The sequence below is a fragment of the Dermacentor andersoni genome, chromosome 9 (assembly GCF_023375885.2).
Source record: "Dermacentor andersoni chromosome 9, qqDerAnde1_hic_scaffold, whole genome shotgun sequence".
Classification (NCBI taxonomy): Eukaryota; Metazoa; Arthropoda; class Arachnida; order Ixodida; family Ixodidae; genus Dermacentor; species Dermacentor andersoni.
In genome coordinates, this window is record NC_092822.1 from 81,892,017 (window position 1) to 81,902,638 (window position 10,622).

The window sequence follows — 10,622 nt, forward strand, 5'->3', positions numbered from 1 at the left end:
ATAAGACCTCTCATGCCTCTACTATATCATCGGCATTGCTCATGATATTACCTTGCTTAATTTCTCTCCGTAGCATAATGATGTATCCTATTCTACGTTTTCTTCTCACTGATTCTCGGAGCTGTAGCAGCTGACCCAAACCCATCCGATCTCCTAATTTACACTTTTATGCTTCTATGTTTCTTTTTTAGCCTCATTGGAATTTGACAGCATACCTATTTACTGTATTGGTGCCTTACCTCCAACTCCAACAGCTACCTGTTGAATGGGCCTAGTTATGTCCTCAGTCATTACCTCTATGTTAACTTCACCTTGCTGTTCAAAAGCTGCCAGTTTGTGCGCAAGCATTTGCATAAATTCGTCTGCTTCTAGGTTGGCTTCTTTGCAAATGATTGATTTTGCTTTCACCTCCTCAAATTTAGAGAACTCTTTAACCTAAGTCAACTATAATCACTGCCTTTCACCTTACCTAATGTTTCTACATCCTGCGCAATGCTGGCGTCAGCAGAGAGTATGAAATCTCTTCCATCACCGTTAGTGCTTTTCCAGGTCGACTTATTGTGCTTGCGGAAAAGGTAGGCCTTATTGGGAGTCGATTGCTTTTCGCTAATTTCCACAAATATATATTCTCTACTATTCCTAGGGTTGATGCCGTAGTTAGCAATTGACTCTTTCACAGCCTTTCGTATTGATGTCGCCCCTAAATACAGTATACTTAGTTTTTCCTTTCTTTATTGCTAATTCAAAGTTCTCACAAAACTTCTCAACACCTTGGCTTGGTGTTGAAGCGTCGCCTTTCACTGGAATAATTAATTCGAAAGCATTGCGTGCCCCCTTATGCAAAAATTTCGCGTGGTATTCGTGGCGTCACTGAATGATCGTACCAAAGATGGCCGACGGCAAAGAGTAAAACCACACCGAAAAATACACCAAATCATGCCTAAATTCTCAGGGAGGCTGCTGCAAACAAAGTGAAAAAATGCCTTTGAAAAGTAAAGCGTCAGGTAAACTTCGGTGAGAGTGGGAGTCGAGCCCAGGCCCCCGGGGTGCTAGACGAGCGCGTTTCCCCGAAGCATGGCGGACGAACGGTCCTGGTTGACTAGATGTGTGCCTAGTGCGTACGTCATTGCGCACGTGACGTCGCAACCACATGACCAACTAAACGTGTGGGCTAGTGTGTGCGTCGCTAGGCACCTGATGGCGCATTCGACGGGAAGGAAGTAGCACCACTTCATGAGTGTATAAAATGATTGTATAAAATAAAAAATAAATCATTATAGACCAATTCAATGCCGCTGCGCGGCCCTTCGAGTTATGAGCTCCTCGCGTGCAAGCGAGCGTGCTGAAACGCTTGGCGCGTTTTCATTTGGCCTTATACTCTTAAGTGAAATTACACCCTTTGGTCTGTGTCCTGCCAAACAACGATAATCATCATCTGCCTTGATGCGCTTCCTTTCTTGAAAACGCCGCGCCCGCTACTTTCCTGTCGAGAATGCTCTGTCATGTAGATAACGAGCATGCCGTTCGTGACTCGAAATACAGGCCTCGCAGCGTTAAAGAAAGGAAATGCAGACAAGACAGATGAGGATAATTGTTGTGTGGCAAGATACGACACAAAGGGTGTATTTTTGCTTAAGAGTGTACCGAGGCACGCTGAAAACGCAGGCGAGAGGTTCAAGGGGCAAGGAAGGTGCAAAAAAAATAACTCAGTGCTCTTCCGCTCTGTAATGAAGGATGACCAGCGAAGCTGTGTATGTGGGCCCCTTAATGGCAAACGGCACCTCCGCCGCGCGGGTCGGGCCGGTATTGCACTATCTTCGGGATCGATCCACGTATGCGGTGTGCTTAACGCCTGCTTTACCTCCGCCACGGGTCTGCCAGGCATTGCGCAATCTTCAGGATCGGCCCACGTATGAGGAATGCATAACGCCTGCATGCTTCACCTCCGCCGCTGGTCGGCCAGGCATTGCGCTATCTTCGGGTTCGGCCCACGTATGAGGAGTTCTTAATGCCTGCTTCACCTCCGCCGCGGGTCGGCCCGGCATCGCACTATCTTCGGGATCAGTCCACGTATGGGGAGGGCTTAACGCCTGCTTCACCTCTGCCGCGGGTCGGCCAGGCATTGCGCAATCTTCAGGATCGGCCCACGTATGAGGAATGCATAACGCGTGCATGCTTCACCTCCGCCGCTGGTCGGCCAGGCATTGCGCTACTTCGGGATCGGCCCACGTATGGGGAGTGCTTAACGCGCGCTTCACCTCCGCCGCGGGTCGGGCCGGTATTGCAGTATCTTCGAGGTCTGCCCACGTATGGGGAGTGCTTAATGCCTGCTTCACCTTCGCTGTGGGTCGGCCCGGCATTGCACTATCTCCGGGATCGGCCCACGTATGAGGAGTTTTTGGCTTACCACGCCAACGACACGAAAATTTCCTTGGACGGTAGAGGTATACAGCTTCGCTGTAATATTTCACCTCACTGTCTAAATGATTTCGCATTCTCATACGCAAGCAGTATTAAGTGTCTGCCGAATTTTTTGATGTCTCCTTTTTACGTACATTACGAGCGTTGCTACCTTCTACATTGCTGCAGGTAGGACGCCTTAACTCAGCATACCCGCTTTTTATTTCGACTGAATAAATATTTGTCATGCCTTTTGTATAAGTGAGGATATGAAATGATGAAGCAGCATAGTAGTAAAAGAAAATTCATGAGCCGTGAGTCTTTACGAAGCGGGCCGCTACCACATGGGAACCGGTAGGCCGAGCCTCTCGGCCGCACCGTGGGCCGGCTGGACAGCCCAGAGTTGGTGAGCCAGAAGAGGGCTGCGGAGAACCGCCTCCAACTGGCCGAGCTGTTATTGATGATAGAGCGTGACCGGGCACACCGCCAGAGCATGTGGTCTAACATGGCTATTTCTGCACAATCGTGGCAGGTAGCATTGGTGCAAGTATCCGGATAGATTTTCTGTAAGAGTGACGAATTGGGATAGGTATTCGTTTGTAGTAGACGGAGCGTTAATGCTTGAGCTCTCTTGAGCCGCGGATGAGGAACAAAGTAGGTTCTACGGCTGAGATAGTAGTGTTTAGTAATCTCGTTGTAGGTGGAGGGCGTGTCCCTGTTCTCTGGGGATTCGCTTTCCGATTGGTCGAGGGTAGCGCGGTGGGCAAGTTCACGCGCAACCCCGTGAGCCAACTCGTTGAGGTTGGGAGGAGCACCCTTTATCTGACCCTGATGTGCGGGAAACCAATAAATGAAGTGGTGCGTGATTGCCTTGCCCCCAAGGAGTCTGAGGACCTGTTTAGAAACGGTGCCTTTTTCAAATGCTCCGACTACAGATCTTGAATCACTATAGATGATATCCCGTGAGCTATCCAGTAGGGCTAGCGCAATAGCAATTTGTTCAGCTCTTTTGTAGGCCCGTTCCTACGTGGGAGTGGCCCTCTTCGGGAAAACTCACGATCTGCAGGACTTCATTGAAGTTTTACCCTACCATACCATTCCACTCTGTTAAAGTGGATGACCAGCGAAGCTGCTTAACGCATCACAAAGAGGTGACGCAGAATTCTGAAAAAAGGTACGAACATATTTATGGCCCTGACCTGGTGGTCATCGTGACGATATAGGCACGCACACACATTCGCGTATTACCTCTGTTATTAAATGTGTTCGTCAGAGAGAGAGAGAGAGAATAAACATTTTTATTCGGTGAATGAAGCTTTGGAGAGGCGTCCTCATTCCAGAATGCCTTGAGCTCGGGCCGCGTCCTGGGCCCTCGCAATCAGCCGTTGCTGATCCTCGAGGTCGGAGCTGGCCAAGGCTCTCTCCCAAAGCTCGTTAGTGGGGTAAGCATTCGGAGGATTTACTGGTGCCGCTCTGCAACCCCCTACTATGTGCCTGAGGGACCCGGGCTCTGCGCAGAAGCGGCATTGCGGGGAGAATTTTGTAGGGTCTATGAGGTGATTTCTGGTTGGGTGGAGGAATGTATTAACCTGTAGAGCTCGGAGGAATCGCTCCTGCTCTCTAGGTAGTGACTTGTGTGGGGGTGCATATGTTCTGCGGGTTAGCTTGTACTGTTGTGTGATGTCTTGGTAAGAGACTTGGTAAGATGGTAAGAACTCGAATTAGCCTAGAGCTGAGGAGGGAATGGAAGAAGCTAAGAAGCCGATCAATGAGTTAGCGGTAAGAGGGAAAATAGAGGAATTCCAGATTAAGCTACAGAACAGGTATTCGGCTTTAACTCAGGAAGAGGACCTTAGTGTTGAAGCAATGAACGACAATCTTGTGGGCATCATTAAGGAGTGTGCAATAGAAGTGGGTGGTAACTCCGTTAGACAGGATACCAGTAATCTATCGCAGGAGACGAAAGATCTGATCAAGAAACGCCAATGTATGAAAGCCTCTAACCCTACAGCTAGAATAGAACTGGCAGAACTTTCGAAGTTAATCAACAAGCGTAAGACATCTGACATAAGGAAGTATAATATGGATAGAATTGAACATGTTCTCAGGAACGGAGGAAGCCTAAAAGCAGTGAAGAAGAAGTTAGGAATTGGCAAGAATCAGATATATGCGTTAAGAGACAAAGCCGGCAATATCATTACTAATATGGATGAGATAGTTCAAGTGGCTGATGAGTTTTATAGAGATTTATACAGTACCAGTGGCACCCACGACGATAATGGAAGAGAGAATAGTCTAGAGGAATTCGAAATCCCACAGGTAACACCGGAAGAAGTAAAGAAAGCCTTGGGAGCTATGCAAAGGGGGAAGGCAGCTGGGGAGGATCAGGTAACAGCAGATTTGTTGAAGGATGGTGGGCAGATGGTTCTAGAGAAACTGGCCACCCTGTATACGCAATGCCTCAGGACTTCGAGCGTACAGGAATCTTGGAAAAACGCTAAGATAATCCTAATCCATAAGAAAGGGGACGCCAAAGACTTGAAAAATTATAGACCGATCAGTTTACTGTCCGTTGCCTACAAAGTATTTACTAAGGTAATTGCAAATAGAATCAGGAACACCTTAGACTTCCGTCAACCAAAGGACCAGGCAGGATTCCGTAAAGGCTACTCAACAATAGACCATATTCACACTATCAATCAGGTGATAGAAAAATGTGCGGAATATAACCAACCTTTATATATCGCTTTCATTGATCACGAGAAAGCGTTTGAGTCAGTCGAAACCTCAGCAGTCATGGAGGCATTGCGGAATCAGGGTGTAGACGAGCCGCATGTAAAAATACTGAAAGATATCTATAGCCGCTCCACAGCCACCGTAGTCCTCCATAAAGAAAGCAACAAAATCCCAATAAAGAAAGGCGTCAGGCAGGGAGATAGGATCTCTCCGATGCTATTCACGGCGTTGTTTACAGGAGGTATTCAGAGACCTGGATTGGGAAGAATTGGGGACAAGAGTTAATGGAGAATACCTTAGTAACTTGCGATTCGCTGATGATATTGTCTTGCTTAGTAACTCAGGGGACCAACTGCAATGCATGCTCACTGACCTGGAGAAGCAAAGCCGAAGGGTGGGTCTAAAAATTAATCTGCAGAAAACTAAAGTAATGTTTAACAGTCTCGGAAGGGAACAGCAGTTTACAATAGGTAGTGAGGCACTGGAAGTGGTAAGGGAATACATCTACTTAGGACAGGTAGTGACTGCGGATCCGGATCATGAGACTGAAATAATCAGAAGAATAAGAATGGGCTGGGGTGCGTTTGGCAGGCATTCTCAGATCATGAACAGCAGGTTGCCATTATCCCCTAAGAGAAAAGTTTATAACAGCTGTATCTTACCAGTACTCACGTACGGGGCAGAAACCTGGAGGCTTACGAAAAGGGTTCTACTTAAATTGAGGACGACGCAACGAGCTATGGAAAGAAGAATGATAGGTGTAACGTTAAGGGATAAGAAAAGAGCAGATTGGGTGAGGGAACAAACGCGAGTTAATGATATCTTAGTTGAAATCAAGAAAAAGAAATGGGCATGGGCAGGACACGTAATGAGGCGGGAAGATAACCGATGGTCATTAAGCGTTACGGAATGGATTCCAAGGGAAGGAAAGCGTAGCAGAGGGCGGCAAAAAGTTAGGTGGGCGGATGAGATTAAGAAGTTTGCAGGGACAACATGGCCACAATTAGTACATGACCGGGGTGGTTGGAGAAGTATGGGAGAGGCCTTTGCCCTGCAGTGGGCGTAACCAGGCTGATGATGATGATGATGGTAAGAGACTAGAGGGTGCATGCGCTCGGGTTGAGATTCCTCGGTGTCGGCTCGGTGGGTCAGATCTCGAGCCACGTGGTTGGCGACCTCGTTGCCAGGAATGCCTTGATGAGCTGGCGCCCAGATGATCATGACTGATCTCGTTGGCGGCTTTTGATTGATGATCCGGAGCGTAGTGGTATGAATTCTGCCGCTAGCAAAGTTGCGGCACGCCTGTTGGGAGTCGGTCACTATGACTGCAACCTCTGTTTGGGAGAGCGCGAGGGCTATGGCCGCTTCCTCGGCTTGGAGGGGATTGTTTCGTGTGAGCGAAATGCTGCTCCGATGTTCTGTGTTGACGACTACGGTGGCTGCTGTGGCTGCGCGTCTGGAGTAAGAAGCCGCGTCCGTGTATGCTGTAGAGGGTAAAGTCCCGTATCGCTTGTGTATGGCCAGGGTGCGGGCCTTCCTTCGCTCTGCGTGGTGCACTGGGTGCATATTGCGAGGTAGAGGACGTACGGTGATGTTTCTCCGGATGGCATGGGGTAAGCTCACAGTGGGGCAGAGAGCCCCAGGCGTAAGAGAATGGACCTCCCTGCTTCCGTAACCACCAGCCTTGTTCGCTGACTGGATAAATGTGCCTCGATCAGCTCCTCGGCCATGTTGGGCCCACCTAGTCATAGTAGGCGTTCTGTGGACGTACTGGTTGGCAGGCCCATCACCTGCTTATATGCCTTTTTGATCATTGTGTTGATTTTCTTCAGTTTCGTCTCGCTGAGTAGTGCGTATGGAATAGCGTAAATTATTCGAGACACGATGAAGGCTTGGACTAGCCGAAGCGTGTCCGCCTCCCCCATGTCTCTTGTCTTGGTTGTTATTCACCGGATCATGTGCGTAACTTGGGCTGTTGTATTCTTAAGCTTTTGAATTATTATTGTATTGGTTCGATCCGACTGGAAAACCATTCCGAATATCTTTACGCTCTGAGACGGAACGATGGTGTGTCCCCCCAGTTGTATGTTGATAGTGGGCGAGTCGGATGTGTGCTTCTTTCGCGGTGAGACCAGGAGTAGCTCCGACTTTTGGGGGGCGCAGCTGAGCCCGCATGACTTAGCATAGTCGCTCACCACGTCTGCAGCTTCCTGCAAGCGGTTCTCCATTTCCCCGATGGACCCTGTGGACGACCAGATGGTAATGTCGTCGGCATATAGGCCATGCCGTATCCCTGGGATGTTATCGAGGAGCGGCGTTAGGCCTATTAGGGCGATATTGAAAAGGAGAGGGGATAACACTGCGCCCTGTGGTGTGCCGCGCCCGCCCAGTAGGAAGGGGGTTCGTGGCTTTGTCCCCGACCTTTAGGATGGCTTTTCTATCTGAGAGGAAATCTCTGATATAGGAGTACGTCCTGGCCCCACAGCCCAGCGCGTTTAGCCTCTGTAAGATTGCTGTGTGCTTGACGTTATCGAACGCCCCTTTAAGATCTAAGGCGAGGATGGCCGTGGGGAAGTTGCGTGTCACTGGTACAATCACCTCCTCTTTCAGCTGAAGTAGGAGGTCTTGAGTTGAGAGGTGCGGACGAAATCCTATCATCGTTATTGGAAGTTTCCCCGAATCCTCCAGGAATGGTTGTAGCCGGTTGAAAACGATGTGCTCTAGGAGCTTTCCTACACACGAAGTGAGGGAGATCGGTCGTAGGTTCTCAATAGCTGGTGGCTTGCCTGGCTTCGGCATCAGACAAACCTCGGCTATTTTCCAGTCCTCGGGAAGGTTTCCTTTCCTCCATACTTCGTTAAGATGAGCGGTAAGCTCTGCTAGTGAGGGGCTGTCAAGATTTACAAGTGCCGTATTGGTAATTTGGTCCATTCCTGGGGCTGTGTAGCGTCTCAAGCCCATTATCGCCGCTGTTACCTCATGTAGATGAATGTCCTCATCTAGGAGCTCGTTAGGGGTGCCGGTGTAGGGTGGCAGAGGCTCCGATGTCTGTGTGGGAAAGTACTGGGCTTTGACAGTCAAAAGGAGGTCCGCCTCGTTTCCAGGAAATTGGTGAATTACTCGGGCCATATTGTGGTGGGATTCCGTTTTGCTGCTGGCCGGGTTGATTAAATACCCCCACGTTGATACCCCCACGTTGATTAAATAACTTCCACGTCTTGGAAGTACTCAGTCTTCCTCTCAAGCTGTCGCAGAGGGATAGCCAATTCTCGCGGCATAGCGTGGTAGCGTATTCCGCTGCCTCTTGTGTGAGTAATGCTATTCGCCGCTTGAGCTCGCGATTTAATCTTTACCTTTTCCAACGCTTCAGCAGGCAATGCCGGGCTTCCCACATGTGGAGCAAGCGAGCGTCGATGCTTGGAGTGGTGGTGGATGTTTCAAGCATTTTGGTGTGCGCCTTCACATCCTGGTGAAGCTGAGTGATCCAGTCCTTAATTGACTGAAGCTGTTGGCTCTGTTCGTTCGCAACTCTTTCTTCTCTTATCTCCCGCAGCTTGGTCCAATCCGTGAGGCGAGCCGTGTCTATCCTGGCTTTGTATTCGAGCTCATGGAGAGTGGTGGCTAGCAGCGCGTGGTCGCTGCCTAGGTACTCCTCCAGATTGGTCCAGCAAGCTTGGGGGACACTTCTGGTGAGGGTTAAGTCGAGGTTCGTGTCTCTTTGAACACTTGTGCCGAGCCTCATGCTATTCCTTGGATCGTTGAAGAGCGCGAGATCCATGTTCTCAATAACTTTCTGAAGCATGTTTCCCCTGGGGTTGGTGTACGTATAACCCCAGAGGGGGTGGGCTGCATTAAAGTCGCCCACAATTAGAAGCGCATGGTTGCCTGCTGCGTGCGTGGCTTGCTCCAAAACCAGTTTGAGGACCGATGGCGCGCTTTTCGGCCGACAGTAGACGTTTAGAACAAACATGGGACCCTTTTTCTTTGTTGCCTGTGGGATAATTTCCAGCAGAATGGCAAGCGGTTCGGATTGCTGGAGATGGTGTTGAACGGCCACTAGCTTTTTACTGACCAGGGTGTGAAGCCTGCTCCCTGTATCGGTGCCATAAGTGACGTATCCGGGTAGGCGGACGTGTGTGTTCGTTTCTTGCAGTGCGATGATTTCAGGTGGTCTTGTTGATGTAGCGATGTATTGTATCAGTGATCCATACTTGTTCTTGTAGCCCCGGCAATTCCACTGCCACACCGTGGTTTCGCCTGGGGAGCCCCCGCGCTTACTGCATATATATTTAGGCGGAGCCGTCTTGGTTATCAAGGGGTGCTGATGCGTCCACAAGATGGGGTTCTGGGGAGCCCAGAGAATCTGGCAATTCTGCTAGGGTCTGATGAGCTGTTTTCTTGGGGCGCCGGCTTTGACGAGCTTCCAGTGCTAGTATGCGTTCCTCTAATCTCATGATGCGTTCCGCCAACTGAGTGTTAGAGTGTTGTTGTTGAGTTGCGAATTGTTGTTGTTGTGCCGCTGACTGTTGTATAGCTGTGAGTTGTTGCTGCATAGTAGCTTGTAGGGATGTCTGAAGGCTCTGAATAGCTTTTGCTACTACCTCTTCTACCTTCTGGAGAGTGGCATATTGGACGGGTATGACTCCCTGCGGTGCAGTGGGCTGCGCGGTTGCTCGTTGCGGTGTCGGATTTGAAGTGACTGTGTGAGCTGGCTGCTCTTCCCGTTTCCGCTTCTCCGGGGGTGGTTGAAGTGTTCGTCACAAAAAACAATGAATACTCATGCCCCTATAAAGAATGGCTCATACCTCCGTAAGCGCGGCTTCCCCATTGCGAAGACAGAAGTGGAATTCTACGCTGGAATAATGAGCGGAAATGGAGCCAGCTGTGAAAGAAGACGACGGCACTGGAACAATTACTGATGATAATAGTTTTTGCCCAACGGAACTATCTGTGCAAGAAAACGACGACGGCAAACGCGCAAACAGTAGCACGAGCGCGTTCGCGCTGTTGGCGCCGAGAATTCTTTGTCTTTTATAAAAAACACTAATACATAAAAATTTCTTCAAATGCACCTGTTAGCCTTGTGCCTTGGTCCTTTCTGGATCCCAGGTGGGACTAGGGTAGTTCAAGAGCACGTTACAGGTCGTCTCGCCCACAGGGGTATGGGCCATTGAGCTTCGACGCTTTGCACACAATGATCAGGATTGGCCCACGTCATGATAGTTTCTGCACGCACACGCCACAAAACCCTCGATCAGAGTCATGTACAACTTCGGTCTAAAACGTCATTTCGTTTTCGGGTAAACGTTTGTCGATGCGCTACGAATTCATACATGGCGCGTTCACCATTCACAAATTAATTCACACGTTTTATGCAAAAATGTCGCGGTGCCGTCATAAATCTGCGCTTCCTGCGTATAGTGGGAGCAGTTGACAGTAGCAAGCTCACAGGAAAGGGGTTGGGAAAGTGGAGTTGGAGATAGCTT